This window comes from Papio anubis, chromosome 18 (assembly GCF_008728515.1).
Source record: "Papio anubis isolate 15944 chromosome 18, Panubis1.0, whole genome shotgun sequence".
Taxonomy (NCBI): domain Eukaryota; kingdom Metazoa; phylum Chordata; class Mammalia; order Primates; family Cercopithecidae; genus Papio; species Papio anubis.
In genome coordinates, this window is record NC_044993.1 from 54280501 (window position 1) to 54300204 (window position 19704).

The 19704-nt window shown below is 42.1% G+C and overlaps 1 protein-coding gene across 5 annotated transcripts in view; it reads left to right on the forward strand.

The window, feature by feature from the left end:
- Positions 1-19704, forward strand: part of DCUN1D3 (defective in cullin neddylation 1 domain containing 3) — a 46740-nt gene that overhangs the window by 1617 nt on the left and 25419 nt on the right. For 3 of the 5 annotated variants that reach the window (XM_017953245.3, XM_017953244.3, XM_017953246.3), the window contains exon 2: positions 2805-2878. The exons of the other annotated variants lie outside the window; for them this stretch is intronic. The gene's annotated coding sequence lies outside the window, so the exon portion shown is untranslated. The remainder of the gene's footprint in view (positions 1-2804; positions 2879-19704) is intronic. 5 annotated transcript variants of the gene reach the window in all.

Here is a 19704-nt window from a genome sequence, read left to right on the forward strand (position 1 = left end):
AAACCCCATATTACTTTTTTGTTTCTACAATTGGACAATAGCTCTCTTATCTTTTTCTCCATTTGTGTGTGACACACAGATCTTCAGTGACACATTCAGCTTGTGCTGATTTTCATCTTTATGTAGCTGATTCTTTGTGTATAGGGGGTCCTAAATGAGACAATGTGATCTGTTTAGTTTTCGTTTAAGGGCGGATACAAAACAATAACGGATGCGAAAAGATTGTTTGAAGCAAAGAAGGGAAAGAAGGCCTCTTTGTTGATATGCTGTTGGTTTAAACAAAAAAAAATCAAGGAGCACTCCTCTAGCCTCTCAGACAGATTTCAGAGTGAAATGTTACGATTTTCCTTTTGGTGTTGATTTATTCTTCGGAAATCTTTTGTAGACTCTGAAACTGTTTTCTGAAGAACTTTAAGAGATAGTGCCTACGTTTTCCGAGTCCTCTGATTAGAAAGTGACCGTAAACCCTGACCTTCTGTAGCTGAGCTTGATATGCATAGCGCTAGGAAGATCTGATGCTAGGAAGTCCTGTTCAGGGATTTCGGGCCCTACAAAACAGAATATTTAATGCCTTGATTGGACCAGTAACAGCGTGTTTAGATGTTTCACAAAAATACAACAGAAGAATGACTACTGTTCTCACTTTGACTGATTTGGAACCTAGTTTACCATTGAATAAAAAGTTCATTAATTCAACAACATTTATTGACTCCTAAGTGCCAGCCAGTGTTTGAGGCACTGGGTGTACACAGGTGAACACAAGCAAAAGGTTCACCCTTTCATGGAGCTTACATCAGAGCGGGAGCTGGGGACAGAGAGAGACATAATATATACCCCAGTAAACCAGATTTTGATTAAGCGCTGAAGAAAATAAGAGTGATGTGATTGAAAGTGTCTTAACTGTAGTTGCAGTCGAAGAGGACCTTTCTGAGGAGGTGACACTTAAGTTGAGCTTTAAGTATAAATAAGGAGCCAGCCATCCAGAGATAAGGGGAAGATCCTTCCAGGTTCAGGGAACAGCTGGTGCAGAAACTGGCTGGAATGCGTTTATCAAGTTCCAGGGAATGGGAAGAAAGGGTCAGGGTAGGTGGGAGGTAGTGGAAAGAGGATGGGTTGGGTGAGTAATAGCCAGAGCTTAGTGACCACAGGGGAGAGTTGGCGATAAGGTGAGAGAGGTGGATGTGGGGCTCAGAATAGGTAGGCAAACAAATTAAAAGCCAGAAGGAGTAGGAAGTAGAAAATGATGCTGCTTGTTGATTAATTCTATTGCCTTAACTAGGGTCTTATCACTTACTGTTTTTGCAGGTACTGTTGGACTGTCATAATAAAGTCACTCTGCTGAGTGGGAGAGGAAGAGGCAGTGGTCACCTGGGTCTTTTCTGGCAAATAAATCTCAAGCTGAGTGTTCAGATTTTCAGCAGGATGTTCAATTGAGGGCCCACCTCTTTCCTTATTTTGTCTTATATGCTACTATTTAAAACTGCATAATAAGTTCTCTGAATGTGTTCTAGTATACGAATCCTCCTTTGTTTCCAGCTCTGCCTGAATTTAAGGATTGGGCAAGTGTTAATAATATACCCTTGTCCATCTACCAAGATGACCATCAGGATCTAAGTTTCAAGTTGTCTTTTGTAGGGAGGCAGTTTATGTTGCAATAGTTGCACTCTTGTCTTGGCCTTCTGATGACTAATAATACTCAGCTGAGGTGTAGGTTGGTGCTAAAAGTTCACTCAGTGGATTACATTAGATAAATGACCATTGTGGGGCTCAATTCCACTGTGTCAGCATCTTTGGGCTGGCATGTAATCAAGGGATGTAACCTACTTTTGCCTTCTGCTGGGGGCATTCATCTCTAATGGTGTGCTGCTTTTCAGCCTCACCTTGACCAGATTGTCCACTTGAGAGGCCCAATCAAGACTTCTTGATTTGGCCCTCTTGAGCCATGTCACACTGGGCCGAAACAGAATATGCTTTTTTCTACTTTTGAACCCCACAACAGTGACTAGTGTGTTCTTTGAGTGAATTGGCTCTTTGAGCCAGGCGGTTGAGAGACTTAAATGTTGCTTGGGCTATTTGTAGTAAACTCAGTATTAGAAATGCTAAATAAAACCTTTTAGTGTTTGGGGAAAACGAATCAGAATTTGAGGACTTGTCACCTGTTTTAGGTTCCAGTATTCTAGTGGCACCTGTAGAAGGATTATCGAAAACTTGAACAGAGCTTTCTGGGCAGTTCTGGGGGGAGTGAAGGGGACGAGGTAGATCCTGGTACTGAATTACTAATTCTGATTTGACTGCAAACAGAATGTCTTTTAGTTAGCAAGCAAATGACTAAAGTAAACAGCTAGGAACAGGCAAACAACTTCTACTCTTCATACTAGAGTATCTCAAAGGAATAGAGAATTGGTAGTGAGATTTATTAACTTAATTATTTGGCTTTGGCCCAGGTTAAAGATTTTGGACTTAATTTATATGCTGTTGCTGGGTATAAAATGCTCTATCCCTTGGGTTACTAAGCTCTCTCCACTTCATTTTCATTTCAATGGTTTATTGTAACTGAAGTATGAAAATATCCTGTAGGCTGAAGTTTCATCAGCCAGTTTGGAGACTGGTGGCTCTTTTCTAATTTTTGAAAGGGGGCGGGTGGGTAGGAGGGGACTTGAACACAAGGAGAAGCCATTGACTCCTACATTGGCTACTAACTGTGTTTGGGGAAAGAATCCGAAAATTTAAGTCAATTGGATTTTCAGAGCTGAGCTGGCCTTTTAATTTAGGGTACCAGTAGATTTGTTTCTTACACTTTGCAGGCTTTTGGACAAACTCTTCTGAAAGGTGGGCAGCCTAGAGAGCCAGTTGATGCCACTTGCTATTGGAGTTGTGGGTAAGTGGTTTTACATTGCATTACATGACTTAAAGGTGATCTGATTTTGCTACTGTTTTGGTATACTGATGCTCTTTGAATTACAGTGGGGTTACCTTTGATAACCCTATCGTAAGTTGAAAATATTGTAAGTAAAAAACGCATTTAATATACCTCACCTGCCAAACATCATAGCCTAGCCTACCTTAAACATGCCAAGAACATTAACCTGCAGTTGGGCAAATGCATCTAACAAGCCTATTTTATAATGAAGTATTGAATATCTCATGTAATTTATTGAATAAATACTGGAAGTGAAAAACAGAATGGTTGTGTAAGTACTTGAAGTAGTCTGGGACTATCTCTGTGTGCTGTAGTAAGATTTAATTGTGCACTATCTGCCGGTTGTTTTGAGGTGAAGAAGTGGTAACTTAGATTGAAACAATGGTAATGACGTGGTAACTCCTGTTTTCCCGGGTCTTGATAATGTAAAATTATCTCTTTGTGTCTGTTTATAGATGTTGATATCAGTGAACCAGAATCGGTTCTCCCTAAATGTTGAGACTGTTCTGAAGCTCTTTGCACAATGGACTCGGGTTAATTGAATTAGTGTCTTTCAGTTCAAATCTAGTTTTACTAGTTCTTATGTCCATTTTTCTAGATGATGGTGAATCCTATTCTTTTGGGTGGCGGGAAGAGATTACCACAGAACTTGACCGTTTAATTAGTGAATAATTATAAACTAGAGCTGAACATATTTACATCCCCTTGGTATCCTGGGGGATTGGTTTTGGACCCCTTGGATACCAAAATTCTCAAATGATCAAGACTCTTATATAAAGTGGGTAGTATATGGGAAGGTGCAGGGAGTGGCGGTGATGCACATCTGTAGTCCCAGCTACTTAGGAGGCATTTCCAGATTACTTATTATACCTAATACAGGTTGGGTGTGATGGCTCATTCCTGTAATCCCAGCACGTTAGGAGGCTACTACAAATACCTGCCCCCTTTTTTTTTCATTATGTGGGAGGATTGCTTGGAGACCAGGAGTTCAAGTCCAGCCTACGCAACGTTGTCAGGCCCTGTCTCTACAAAAAATTTAAGAAACTTAGCCAGGCATGGTGGTGCGTGCCTGTAGTCCTAGCTACTGGGGTGACTAAGGCAGGAGAATTGCTTGAACCCAGGAAGTGGAGGCTGTAGTGAGCCATGATGGAGCTGCTGCCCCCCAGCCTAGGTGACAGAGCAAGACTCCATCTCAAAAACAACAGCCAAATACAATGTAAGTGGTATGTAAATAGTTGCTGTACTATATTTTTTAAAATTCATATTATTTTTTATTATTGTGTTGTTGTTATGTATTTTTTCCAAATATTTTTGACCCATGGTTGGTCGAATCTGCCGATGTAGAACTTGTTAATACAGATGGCCAATTGCACTGAAAATGAGAGAAAAGGTTGGAAGTGGCTCAAACTCTTATTCTTTGAAGTTGTGATATGTTGAAAGAAGAGAATGGCAGATAGGGAAGTCATTCTCTTTAGGATGTATGCAAATGAGACCTTCTTTAAATACCATACATTAGAATAGGGAATCTTAGTCAATCAGTCTTGAGGTAGTGATTAGCTCTTGTGGCAAAATAAGTCACCTGTGCCCAGTGCCTGGATACCAGCCTGGTTGCATGCAGAGGCAGACATGTTGATGACTCCTCTTACCTTCCTGAGGGCTTGACCTTGTTCAACAGTGTCCTTTGAACAATACTATGTTGTTGAATTGCCACACAGAAGCTTGGATTGCATAGTGTTGGGAAGCATCATCCCTGATCCTTTTGTGCCCTGCTCTGCTGGAGGGCTCAACTGCAAGACCTGGTGACTAGAAATAATTGTCACTTGGGCCTGCAGATTCACACCAGGTCTGATGAATGACTAAGGATCTCGGATAGCAGCAGTGTGTAGTGTGGGACTCTTCATTTTTGAGACTGCTTAGCATCTCGGAGCCACTGCCCCTCTTTCTGCCTGTTGGTCCAAGAGAAAGTGTTGTAAAAACCTGCCCCTTTTTTATTTATTATGTATTCATTTATTTTTTGAGACAGGGTCTCTCTGTGGCCCAGGCTGGAATGCAGTGGCACGATCAAGGCTCACGGCAGCCTCGACCTCCCGGGCTCAAGCGATCCTCCTCTCTCAGCCCTCCTGAGTAGCTGGGACTACAGGCCTGCGCCACCACGCACCACTAATTTATTGTATTTTTAATAGAGATGGGATTTCGCTGTGTTGCCCAGGCTGGTCTTGAACTCCTCACCTCAAGTAATCTGCCTGCCTCGGCCTCCCAAAGTGCTGGGATTACAGGCATGAGCCACCACACCTGGCCTGCCCCTTTATTTTAGTAGCAGATTGTTTCCACACAAGCAGCAGAGTCGGGTGATAGCTTTTAGCTGTCTATCATTCATGATGAGTTTGAACTCTATGCAGTGTTTGCTTAAAGTGGATTAGTGTGTGTCCTTTAATTTTGATTCTGAACGAGTCTCAAGTCATAGCTTTACTACATTGAATTCTGTTAATTCCTCTTCCTGAAGTTTAGGAAAAGTAGGAAAAAGTCAAACCCTTGCAGAATCTTAGCATATCTGGTGTTTATTTCAAGCTGGGCTTGAAGGAGCCCTCTCCAGCCATCGTTGAAGTGTGCTTGTGGCAGGGATGAGGGGGTTTTGCTGTTTTCCTTCTGTTTCATGTTACTACTTCAGTTTGTGAAAAGTAACTGTAATATTCTGTTATGTTGGGCTACCCTATAAGATTCTAGTTGAATAAAATGTTCTGAGGCTGAAAACAGGTTGAAAAGTGGTGATTTTTAGTGGGAAAACAGAAATCAAGAAAAATGAGTAGGCCGGGCGTGGTAGTGCACTGCATGCCTGTAATCCCAGTACTTTGGTAGGCTGAAACGGGAGAATCTCTTGAGCCCAGGAGTTTGAGACCAGTCTGGGCAACACAGTGAGACCCCATTTTACAAGAAATAAGAAAGAGGAGCTGGGCATGGTGGTGTGCACCTGTAGTGTCAGCTGCTCGGGAGGCTGAGGCAGAAGGATTGCTTGAGCCAGAAAGGTCTGGCTGCGGTGAGCTGAGATCGCACCACTGCACTCTAGCCTTGGTGACAGAGTGAGACCCTGTCTCATTTAAAGAAAAAAAAAAAGATGAGTAAATGCTTAAAGTCACAGAGCAAGCTCTAGGCAGCAGCAGGGCTAGAATCAGGCCTTCTCTGCACTAATTCTTGTTCTCTCTGTTGCACTGTATCTCTCAAACAAGTCGGTGTAGGCACCCGATAAAGTTGAGTTTAATTGAATCCTTGGTGTTTGGACTCTGTATTCTTGGGTTCTGTACTCAAACATTTTGTCACAAACTCTTCATCTTTCAGAGAAGACTCCTTATAGTGAAGCATATGTGAAGCGAAGTTATTAATGGGTAATGGGGTGGGAGTCTCCTTAGTTTTAGTAGTGGTTGTGGATACTTAATAGAGAGTTGGCTTTTTTTCTTCAGAATAGTTCTGAAAGTGACCATATTACATTCAAATAGGAGTTGAGACATTATCCCTGTAAGTTTTCTTTTTTCCCCCAAACCAAACCCCAAAATGGCCAGTGCACTGTAAGTTTTTCAGATAAGCAAGTGGGCCTGCTCTCAAACACCTGTGCAAAGTGCTGAACCAGACTTCAGTTTCCTGTGACCTGCCCTGGAATCTGAAGAGGAAAATCCAGGTGGATCCATGGACAGAACAGCTTTTGAACAGCTCTGTGGAAATAACCAACATGGACATGCATTCCTTATTTTTAAAAAATATCTGTAAAGCAAATTGGCTTTCAGTTAAATAGTTGCTTTGTGTCTACTTAATGACTTGCCTAGTAAGTGCTCTTTAAACAGGAGGGGGAGGTGAATAATACCATTACAGTGAGGGTGCCGGGACTCTAGCAGTGTGGGTCCTACAAGCCGGCATCCAGGGGCACACTGAAGTCTCCGGCCCTTTGAGGAGGTGTTTTTCCCAGTTGTGACATTTTCTTCCTTCTCAGTAAGTGGAATTAGAAAGTGAGGAGTGATAGAGTGAATGCTCTGTGTCTACTTTTGAGAATGTTGTCAGGTTCTTTTTCTCTTAGAAATGTAGTTGTTTTTTGATATAGTCACTTGTTCAGTCGTTTACTCAAAACAATTGGTGTATCTCATGCCCATGGTGAGGAGCATTCTGCTTGAGAGTTTCCTAACTTTTTATGAAAGAGAAAAGCCGAAAGACTTCCAGAGAATTAAGATGGGAGGTTCAGTTGTCGGAGACGAGCTTGTGTAGGGTAGCTGGCCTTATGAGAGGGCACAGTGGTTGGTGGTATTGTGGACTGGGGAGAAATGCCCATCAGTGGTCTAGCTGGGAGAGGGTGGAAAATACTAACAGTGTACTTACTGTGGACAGAGGGTAGGGAAGGAGCAGGCCCACAAAATTGCCCAACTCCAGGGAACACCATTCACAAGAAGGGGACAGGGTCCTCTGGAGCTGGCAGGTCTCTGACCACAAGTCCTCTCTTCCCCAACTGGAAAGGATATTTCTGCCTAAGAGGGATGAGTACAGGGACACAATGGCTGCTTTGGCCAAATTGGTCTCCAAGATGGACTAATCAGCCATAATCCAGAGTTATCCCTGTTCCCAGCTAGACTACTGATGGGCATTTCTCCTCACTCCACACCCAGCCCACAATACCACCATCATCACCACTGTGCCCCCTTGAAGGCCAGCTACCCTACACGTACTCCTCTCTGACAACTTAACTTCCCATCTTGGAGACCGATCATCTTTACGGACTGCTGGCCAATTCCCCGCTCCCCGAGATCCCTGTCTCTTAGGGCTTTATTCTGACAAATCAAAAGTTGGTAAAGGAGGGATTGTAATTGTTTGTATCCGTTAGAGTGTGGGGTTAGAGAACCCTGGGTGGTGGCTCTTGACATTTAACAATGTTTGCTATCCAGACAGAACAGTTACATGTCAATTACTGAGGTAATTAATGATTCTCTTATGGGAACTGTAATGTGAAAAAACTACTAATTAAAGAAAATCGGCCGGGTGTGGTAGCTCACGCCAGTAATCCCAGCACTTTGGGAGGCCGAGGTGGGTGGATCACGAGGTCAGGAGTTCAAGACCAGTCTGGCCAAGATGGTGAAACCCCGTCTCTACTAAAAATACAAAAATTAGCCGGGCTTGGTGGCAGGCGCCTCTAATCCTAGCTATTCAGGAGGCTGAGGCAGGAGAATTGCTTGAAGCCGGGTGGCAAGAGATTGCAGTGAGCTGAGATCGTGCCACAGCAGTTCAGCCTGGGCGATAGAGTGACTCCATCTCAAAAAAAAAAAAGAAAAAAAATCATTTTTTACTTCACATTTCTACAACATCCACATTCTCTTTGGCAGGCCAATTTAGTTTGGTCTTTCTCCTTTAAAAAAAAAAAAAAAATTCAACCAGGTACTGTGATCTGTCCATAGGACCTGATTTCCTACTAGTGCCAGCCTGCAAGCAGTGCTCTGAATTGGTGACAGGTGTAGATTTAATGAATAGATCAAGCAGGGACGTGGCTTCTGAGCATCAGAATGGTTAGTTTTAGTGTGAACCTCTTAATGAGGTTATTAATTATATCATTCCAGCAGTTCTTGGGCAGCAATTGAGTGTCCAGTAGTTCAGTTCTGTTACTGTGTGTAGTTAGCACAGACCCCACCTGTTTATTTCATTTTTTGTTTTGAGAGACAGGGTCTCGTCCTGTCGCCCAGGCTGGAGTGCAGTGGTACTGTCGTAGCTCACTGTTATTTCAAACTCCAGGCCTCAAGTGATCTCCCCACCTCAGCCTCCCAAGTAGCTAGGACCAGAGGCACACGCCACCATGGCTGGCTAGTTAAAAAAAAATTTTTTTTTGTGGAGATGGGGTCTTGCTTGTTGCCCAGGCTGGTCTCAAATTCCTGCCTCAAGTGATCCTCTTGCCTTGGCCTCTCAAAGTGCTGGGATTACAGGTGTGGGCCCCTAGACCCTCACATCCCACATATTACTTACTCATTCTCTCAAAATTGCCCCACTTCAGATGCCAGCTGCAGGTATTTGATATTTCTACGTTACCTGAACTTCTGCCCAGCAGACTGTAAATTTGGAGGTTCCCATGATTTCCCGTCCCAGGTTTGATAATTTGCTAGCATGAGTCACAGAACTCAGGAAAGCATGATATTTAGGATTACAGTTTTGTTATAAAGGACTTATTTATAACTCAGGAACAGCTGAATGGAAGAGACACATAGGGCAAGGTATGAGTTGCGGGGTGCAGAGCTTCCATGCCCCTTCTGGTGTGCCACTCCTGGCTCATAAATGCGTTTACCAATCCGGAAGCTCTCCCAGCCTCATTGTTTTGGAATTCTGATTGAGGATTCATTACATAGGCATGGTCATTGACCATTGGTGATTGAACTCTGTCTCTAGCTAGCCCTCCCCTCCCCAGAGCTCAGAAAGTAGGGCTTTGAAGTCTAATCATGTGCTTGGTCTTTCTGGCTTGGCTAGCCCTTCACTGGAAACTATAAGGGCCCATGTGAAATCACCTTGTTAGCATAAACTCTGGCATGTGGTCCAGAGGGCTCTTCATGAATAACAAAAGACAGTCAGAAAATTCCAAGGGTTTTAGGAGCTCTGGCAGGAACCAGGGACAAAGACCAAATATATTTTTCTTATACTCCATTAGTACTCCAGTTTTGTATCGTGTAAGTAGTAATGGAATAAGGGTACCTAAAGTTGATTTAAATGATAATTAACAATTGGCATTTCTTGACACACCAGATACTGCAAATTGATTAGCTTTAGATTATAAGCAGCAAATTCCTCCTTCAATCAGTATGAAATGGCATTCCCAGAATATTCAGTGTTCTTGAACTTCAGAGGTGCATTAGGTCTATTCTTCCCTAATGCAAGAAACGAGCTTACTTTATAATACAGATTTCATGTTACTTTTTTTTTTTGAGACAGGGTCTCACTCAAGAAACAAGCTTACTTTATAATACAGATTTCATGTTACCTTTATTATTATTATTATTATTTTTTCACTCTGTCGCCCAGCCTGGAGTGTAGGGGCGTAATCTTGGCTCACTGCAACCTCTCCCTCCCAGGTTAAAGCGATTCTCCCACCTCAGCTTCCCAAGTAGTTGGGATTACAGCACGTAATTACATCACGCCTGGCTAATTTTTTTTTTTTTTTGAGATGGAGTCTCGTTTTGTCACCTAGGCTGGAGTGTGCAGTGGTGCGATCTCAGCTCACTGCAGCCTTCGCTTCCTGGGCTCAAGCAGCTCTGCCTCAGCCTCCCAAGTAGCTGGGATTACAGGCATGTGCCACCATGCCCGGCTAATTTTTGTGTTCTTAGTAGAGATGGGGTGTCACTATATTGACCGAACTGGTCTCGAACTCCTGACCTAAAGTGATCTGCCCACCACGGCCTCCCAAAGTGCTGGGATTACAGATGTGAGCCACTGTGCCTGGCCCTGGCTATTTTAGAAGAAATGGGGTTTCATTATGTTGGCCAGGCTGGTCTCGAACTCCTGACCTCAAGTGATCCACCTGCCTCAGCCTCCCAAAGTGCTGGGATTACAGGCGTGAGCCACCGTGCCCGGCCCATGTTACTTTTTAATATGACTTTTTAAAAGGTTTAGATATACATAGTGGGCCAGGCATGGTGGCTCATGCCTGTAGTCCTAGCACTTTGAGAGGCCTAGCCAAGGAGGATCACTTAAGCCCACCAGTTCAAGACCAGCCTGGGCAACATGGTGAAACCCTGTCTCTACAGAAAATACAAAAGTTAGCTAGGCATGGTGGTGCCCACCTGGGGTCTCAGCTATTTGGGAGACTGAGGAAAATCACCCTAGCCTGGAAAGCTGAGGCTGTAGTGAGCTGTGATTGTGTCACTGCACTCCATTCGGGGTGACAAAGTGAGACCCTGTCGCAAAACAAACAAACAAAAAATAGATGTACATAGTGCATTGGTTAAGGGAGCATAGGCTCTGGAGTCAGTCTGGGTTTGAGTCTGAACTTTATCACCAACTTGCCACTTGACCTTGGATGAGCCACTTCTCTCTCTAAGCCTCAGCTTCCTCATGTATGGAGTGAGGGTAATCACAGTAAATAGTTGTGAGGATTCAATTAGATAGTGCATTCGAAGGACATGGCACAGTGCTGGGCATAAAAACAAACATTTAATAACTTTAGCTATCATTGGCTGTATGGCATCCATTGCTATGCCCACCTGGAATGGCAGCTGACTCCCACGGAGTCAAGAATCATGTGTATCATTTTACCTCCTCTTATAGTCAGTTTATGGGACAGTGTATAAAAGATTGCTAGGCACACAGTACAAGTTATCTATCATTTGAAAATAAAACCTGTCCTCTGGGTATCTGGGAAATACACTAGTGACTCTGTAATGGAAACTTCCAGCGTGCTTCCAAAGCTGGCCTAAAACCCAGAGATGGAAAATCTTCCTCCTGAAACCCTAGAGAGCCTGTATGAGTCCAGCAGTAGGGACAGGGGCTAGGATACTTGTTTCATGTGTCCATGTGAAGAGATCACCAAACAGACTTTGTGTGAGCAACATGGCTGTTTATTTCACCTGAGTGCAGGCGGACTGAGTCCGAAAAAGGAGTCAGCAAAGGTGGTGGGATTATCATGAGTTCTTACAGATTTTGGGATAGGTGGTGGAGTTAAGAGCAATGTTTTGGGGGCAAGGGGTGGATCTCACAAAGTACATTCTCAAGGGTGGGGAGAATTACAAAGACACTTCTTAAGGGTGGGGGAGATTATAAAGAACATTGATCAGTTAGGCTGGGGCAGAAACAAATCACAATGGTGGAATGTCATTAGTTAAGGCTATTTTCACTTCTGTGGATCTTCAGTTGCTTCAGGCCATCGGGATGTATACGTGCACTTTACTGGTGACATGATGGCTTAGCTTGGGCTCAGAGGCCTGACATTCCTATCTTCTTATATTAATAAGAAAAATAAAACAAAATAATGGTGAAGTGTTGGGGTGGCGAAAATTTTTGGGGGTGATATGGAGAGATAATGGGCGATGTTTCTCAGGGCTGCTTCGAGCAGGATTAGGGGTGGCGTGGGAACCTAGAGTGGGAGAGATTAAACTGAAGAAAGATTTTGGGGTAAGGGGTGATATTGTGGGGTTGTTAGAAGGAGCATTTGTCAATACTTGGATCAAGAATTGGAAACTGATCCAGGAGACATTTTTGTCTTTGACTGTATGCTTTGAGGTTCAGCTAGTTGGGCAAAACCACATTAGACTCTGGGAAAAGAAATAGATTTATTTCAGCCAGTCTAGATAATGTTTGACAGAGTCTCAGATAAAGTGAAAAGCCCAGATCCACATGCAAAAGGGCTTCCTGACTGCTCAGAGTTTACTTGTTGGTGAACTCCTGTGAGTCCGGGTCTCTAATTCTTCCTGTGGCTCAACAACCAAGAGAGTCTACTGTAGTGGGACTACCACTGGACTAAGTCCTTAGTTCCAGTCTAGACTCTGCCACCATTGCTGTTTTTCCTTGGGCAGATCACATCCCCTCTCAGTCTATTTCTTTAACTAAAACATAAAGGATTTAGGACTAAATCACTCTTTCTCAAGGTGTGGCTTTGGTTACACTTGTAATTTATGTGTTGCTGAAATGAATAGTCACGTGTTTTTTTTTACTGCTGATGGTGCGTAAGATGATTTTTGGTGGTACATGATGAATACTGTTCGTTTACTAGTTCTGTTTTTTATTGTATTTACTTATTTTTTGAGATGGAGTCTTGCTCTATCTCCCAGGCTGGAGTGCAGTGGCGCAATCTTGGCTCACTGCAACCTCCGCCTCCTGGGTTCAAGCAATTCTCCTTCCTCAGCCTCCCGAGTAGCTGGGATTACAGGCGCCTGCCACCACGCCCGGCTCATTTTTGTATTTTTAATAGAGACGGTTTCACCATGTTGGCCAGGCTGGTCTTGAACTCCTGACCTCAGGCGATCCACCCTCCTCTCAAAGTGCTGGGATTACAGCATGAGCCACCGCACCTGGCCTAGTTCTGTTTTTTAATGTGTATGAATGAAAACGTAACTATCATATCACACCTATGAATTCATGGACAGTAGTGCTTAGGATGATACTAAAGTCATGTCAAAGACAAAACTGCAACCAGTTTAGTTTCCAGATCTCAACTGGCTGTATTGCAATTCTAGAATTGGGCAATGTTTCATTCCATAATATAGAATAAGTGTTTAGATGAGCTAAGCAGGAGTTGGCTTTATAGACAGAAGGGCTGAAGAAAGCAGAAGCAAAGAACAAAGAGTGTATCAGTCTTTGCAAAGCTGCTTTTCTTGTAAGGCAGGACAGGGAGACAGAACAATAGAGAATAACTGAATAGTTAGCATTAGATTACTTCAAACTTTTGTGTGTGTGTGTAAGGATTAGGGAACTTCATTATCATGCCAATTAAGATTTAAACATGGAGTTTGGGAAGTTGGATGTTATCTCTTTTTCTTGGTTTCTGGGAAGGTCAGATAACAAACTTAGTTTGGGCATGAATGACTCCAGTTTGATTTTTAGTCTGGTCTCTTGGAGCCTAGTGCAGGAGCTTGGTCCAGAACCATGGCCTTCTATCATTTTTATTTAACAGTAGATATATATTTTAAAAAGGCTTTTAAGACAAATATTAGGTAAACAGTAGATGGGATGGTAAAGATGGGATACGAATGGCTGAAGTTTGTAGGTTTCAGGACTCAGTAACTCTAGTGCAGTGCCACACCTTATTTAATGAAATCTTTGTGGTGATGGCCACAGCTGAGCAGGTCCAGATTTCAGGACTTAACGACTTGCCTTCAGAAGTCTCAGGCAAAAAAATAAAGACTTGACTATCTCAAGCAAATTGACAAATTTCTTTTTTGCATTCATGGCAAAAATACCCACAAGTAGATTTTGTAGAATGTAAAATATCATAGACATTAGTGTTGGTGGCCTTTTTTTTTTTTTTTTTCCCAGTGGAAAAATTAATAATATTGTTTCCTCTTTCACCTTTAGCAGTTTCCTGGCTACCTGGATTGCTCCACGGTTCCTCATTGTTTGCTGTTGGGACGTTCCACGGTTAGAAGTAAAGTAAAGTTAGGGTCTGACTTGTTCTTCTCTTGTGGGAGAAAAACCCTAATCGCTTCTTGAACCCAAGCCAGTGCATGGATTCAAGGCTCTGTCCCATTTCAAGAGCTGACCTGTACATTACTTCTTCCTTGTGACAGTGGGACATGTGCCCTAAAATGACATTAAACATTGAGGCAGGCAGTACTTAAAATCTCATTTCACTTTGTCATATTGCTCATAATTCAACATAGTGGGGTCTTCAGAAGGAACATGATAGAAATGTAGAAATGATACAGACTACTGTGGGAGGCACTTGCTTTTTTAGTAAAACCCAGAATAAAACGGAAATCTCTGTTAAGCAATAGAAGCCGAGAAAGCTGCTTTCAGATGTAGTTTATGGTTTTTTTTTTTTTTTTTAAGCCTTAATTACCTGTAGTCCCTAGACATTTTCTCTGTATCTTAACACTGTCATCCTTCATTATCTACAGTTGGGTGTTGGTCTGTGTTTGCAAGTGATCTTGTTGAATTAACACCCTGTAAAGGGCCATGGATCTGGTATAACTCCTTGTAATAAGTTATTTAGTGTTTCAAATTTTAGTTTTAAAAAATTGCTGTAAAGATGGTTCCAAGTGTGATAGCTCCCTGTGTCAAGTGTTACTAGTGAAGATTAGGTTAAAATAGAGCAAAATGCCGGGTGCAGTGGTTCACGCCGGTAATCCCAGCACTTTTGGGAGGCTGAGGCAGGCGGAATCATGAGGTCAAGAGATGGAGGCCATCCTGGCCAACATTGTGAAACCACGTCTTCACTAAAAACATAAAAATTAACCGGGCATGGTGGCGGGTGCCCATAGTCCCAGCTACTCAGGGGGCTGAGACAGGAGAATTGATTCGCTTGAACCCAGGAGGCAGAGGTTGCAGAGAGCTGAGATCATGCCATTGCACTCTAGCCTGGTGACAGAGTGAGACTCTGTCTCAAAAAAAAAAAAAAAAAAAAAAAAGCGCAAAATGGTGGCAGTGATATAGCCCAAGATTATTCTCCTACTTTGTTTTATTTATTTATTTTGAGATCGGGTCTCACTCTGTTGCCCAGGCTGAGTGCAATAGCCTAATCATGATTCACTGCAACCTCGAACTTACTTCATTTATTTAATACAAGGTTTCTACATGACTTCATAATGAGAAACTCTCAGATGTTTCCCAACTGAGATGGGATCTGTGCTTCAATTCCTCATACTTTGTAAATTTTGATTTTGTCATTCTGTCTTGTCTCTAGAGATGTGCCATTGACAAGGGGGAAAAAGCTTTTTACTGAAGGCTGTGTTTTGCAGGATTACAAGTCTGCCTTCCCACTAAGATCTAATTGACGACACGCGCAGCAAGCATCCTTTGAGCAGATCTTGAGTTCAAACCAAGAACTCCTTGGATATAAAATTACAAGACCACCTACTTGTAGATGTCAGGTTTCTAGAACATCCCATTTCCTGTGGTGCTGAAGTTAGTCATTATATGTAGGCAATGGCTGATGAGTCTGGATATATTCTGAAAGGGGAGGGGCTGAGTTGTGACATTCGCCCTTGGTCTGCAGACCAGGTTTTGCAAAGCTAGAGTGGGGCTGTTTGTTTTCTTCTCTTCTTGGGAAATTGCCATTGGATCAGTTTGTCTTGGTTAAGTAAGATCTTTTGTGGGTAGCTGAGCAGTTGGGCTTTTAAAGATGAGAGCCACATGAAAGAAGACTGTTCTTTCCCAGTCATACAAATAATTATCTCCATGGTCGTATAATCTCCATAAGAAGTATGAGCATTTGAGACCACACATTTAAAAACTTAACATATAACAGAGTCAGAAGGAAAGATGTACAACATTGTGGCAGAGGTCTTCTCATGGTAGAATAACCTTTTAGTTTATCCAGAATCTTTTCACTCCTAAAATAAAGCCCTTTTAGGATGGTAGAAACTTGAACATTCATGGTAACTTGAAGTAAAAAAATAAAAATGTTTAATTGAAGACTTAATCTTTAACTCTGACTTTAAAACTTTTCTAGTCAAAGAGCTGGAATTGCTTAATTTATCCGAGCATTTGCTTTTCCAAGTTTACAGCTCTCAACCGTTGATTGGCCTAGCAGAAAGAGATAATAAAAAGTTATGCAACAGGTAAAAATCTTTCCAGTTGCCTTTTCCCCATTTGGAAGGAAACCTGTTTTTCCTTCCCTCTGAGCAGTTTGGCCTAAGCTCCTCCCCTTTCTGATTTGCATATTTACTATTTGCATACAGTACTTCAATTGATTCACTCAACAGAAAGTTCTAAAGATCTCCAGTATTTAATACTTCTGATGCAACCTGCTTAAGCAAAAGAATTTTCAATTATGATAGCAGTTTAACAGAACAAAACTTTTAAAAACACACTTTTAACGTACTGAAGTTACTGAAACTCTAAAATCTGAAATGCTCTAAAATTCAGAACTTTTGATTCCTGACATGAGGCCCAAAGGAAATGTTCATTGAAGAATTTCAGATTTCAGATTTTTGTATTAGGGATGCTCTACTGGTAAGTCCAATGTTAATATTCTAAAATCTGAAGTTCAGAATCCAGAACACTTCTGGTCCCAAGCATTTGGGGTAAGGGACACTCAACCTGTACAAGATATTTTCTCGCTAAGAAGAGCCAGACTGTAATTTTCAAGTTAGAAATCTATGAGCAAAAGACTGGTGTTCTCAGACAGAATGTGGATCATTCATAGGGTACTTCTGAAACTAAAAACCAGTTTTGTAAGCTAAAAAATTTTGGCGTTCAAAATGTAATGCTTTCATGGTTGTATTCAAAGTGAACCGTATGTATTCTGAATTTTTCTGAAAAACTGACTCTAGGATTGGATACATCGTATTTCAGGAAGAAGAAATGTGTTTATATGTTGCCAGCTACTTGTTCCAGTAATTTTTAGTGCCTATTGTAGATCTTGCTCTTAAGGACCTCATCCTCTGGTTAGAACATTAGATAGCGACAATTAGAAAATGTTGTAAAACCAGTGCTATAAAAATAGCAGTGCTGGCTGAGCGCGGTGGCTCACGCCTATAATCCCAGCACTTTGGGAGGCTGAGGTGGGCGGATCACCTGAGGTCAGGAGTTCGAGACCAGCCTGACCAACATGGAGAAAACCCATCTATACTAAAAAAAAAAAAAAAAAAAGAAAAGCAGATTGTGGTGGCACATACCTACAATCCCAGCTACTCGGGAGGCTGAGGCAAGAGAATTGCTTGAACCCAGGACGCGGAGGTTTCGGTGAGCCGAGATTGCGCCATTGCACTCCAGCCTGGGCAACAAAAGTGAAACTCCATCTCAAAAAAAAAAAAAAAAATGCAGTGTTATAAACGAAGGTGCTGAGGGGCAGAGAGGCTCTCAGTCAGGAAGGAGTCCTGTGGAAAGTAAAATCCCAGCACAAGGCATGAAAGAGCAAGACTAGAGAAGGGAATGGGGAGGGATTCTGAGCAGTGGTAACAGTGCGCATAAGACTAGGCCGGGCATGGTGGCTCACGCCTGTAATCCCAGTACTTTGGGAGGCCGAGGTGAGCGGATCACAAGGTCAGGAGTTCGAGACCAGCCTGACCAACATGGCAAAACCCCATCTCTACCAAAAATACAAAAATTAGCTGAGCGTGCTAGCATGCGCCTGTAATCCTGTCTACTTGGGAGGCTGAGGCAGGAGAATCACTTGAACCCAGGAGGCGGAGGTTGCTGAGCCGAGATTGCACCACTGCATTCTAGCACACGTGACAGAGTGAGATTCCGTCTCAAAAAAAAAAAAATGTAAACACATTTCCCCACCTAACTGAAAGGATGCTTGGAAATTAGGGGAGCAGACGAAATGTTTGGTGAGTTTCCTCTGTCTCTGTCACATGGGTAGGGACTTGTGTAAGCTGCTTTAGTTCTGAGCTTATTTCCTCAACTATAAAATAGGGATAGCATAGGAACCTCTGAGAGCAGCTGTGGAGAGTAAATGCTATCATGACTGTAGAATGCCTAACGTTGTGTCAGGTACAATAAAGGTATTGGAGGGAACCTTCATCAAACTTGGTTGAGATTTCCAAGCTATGGGTCATATCTCATTGGTGGGTTATAACCAACAATTAAAATGGAAAAAAAAAAAAAAAAGAAGTAGTACAAATCAGTGCATCATAGAAGTAAGGGTAAATATTGAGTAGATTGTTTATTTATTTTTGAGACAGGGTCTTGCTCTGTCACCCAGGCTGGAGTGCAGTGGCACACTCATCGCTCACTGTAACCTCAAAGTCCTGGGCTCAAGCAATTTTCTCTGTCAGCCCCCTGAGTAGCTGGGACTAGAGGTGTGCATCACCACACACGCTTAATTTTTAAAAATTTTTTGTAGAGACAGAGTGTCGCTGTGTTGCCCGGGCTTGGGTAAATATTTAGAAGGTTAAATATTCATGGAACTTTTCTTTGAGTTATACATGGATTTATATGTGTGCATTGGGTAAGGATATAAAATATATTTCTCACTGAAGATTGCTGTTAAAGTTTGAAACTACTTGTGTAGTCCAAACTCTTCATTTCTCAGTGACTCAAAGACTTAGCACACCAAAGCAAACAAAAAACCACTCTATCAGAGTATGCTGTTTTGAAGGATGCGATTTAAACATTCAGGCCTAAAAAAAAATAGTGTTGAAAAGCATTATCCTTAATTTAAGAGTTTGAATTTTGGCTCTACTGCTTACTACCTCCTAGGGTATTATTGGAGTGTTGGATTGTTTTATTAGTTGATATGTGTAAAAATGTTTTGAGAATGATGCCTAGTAAACCTTGGGAAACTATTTATGGACATTGTTATGTAAAAGTGGTAGTACTCTTCATTTAGGTAGATTTGTGCAGTACACTAGGGGCATAGTAGGTGCTTATTTTTCATTTGATTCTTTAGAAAGTATCTCTTAGGTGCCAGTTAGCCATTTTCTGTTCTTTCTTTTTTTTTTCTTTTCTTTTTTTTTTTTTTTTTTTTTTTTTGAGACAGGGTCTTCACTCTGTCATCCAGGCTAGAGTATAGTGGCATGATCACTTCTCACTACAGTCTCAGCCCCCTGGGCCCAAGGGTTCCTTCTAACTCAGTCTCCCAAGTAGCTGGGACCACAGACATGTACCACCAAGGCTGGCTAATAAAAACTGTGTGTTTTTGTAGAGACTGGGTCTCCCTACGTTGCCCAAGCTGGTCTCGAACTACTGCGCTCAAGCAATCCTCCTGCCTTGGTTCCCAAAGTCCTGGGACTGGAGGTGTGAGCCTTTGCATTATGCCACGTTGACCCTTTTTGTGTCATCATACACATTCCCTGTCTTCTTGGAGCTTGCAGTCTAAGATGCTGTCACTAGAATAACAACAGCCTTTCTCTTCTATGTACTTTTTATATTTGACTCTTTGCTTGGGAGCCATGAATGTTTTTGTCCCAGGGGAATAAATAATGTATAATGCATTTAAGCCTTGGATGCACAATAGGCATAATAAAGTATATTATAATAAAATATCATCTTAGGCACTTAAAAAATTCAGTGGGAAGGACTTACTGGGAGAAAGAAATTATAAAACATTTTCTTTTCTGATTCTTAAAATATGTTTTTGGCCTGAAAGAAACAAGTGTCAAAGTTGTTTTTAAGATTATTAGGTTGATTTCTCTTACAGTGAGTAGTTGGTGTCAGCAAACTGATTTGCAATGAGAAAG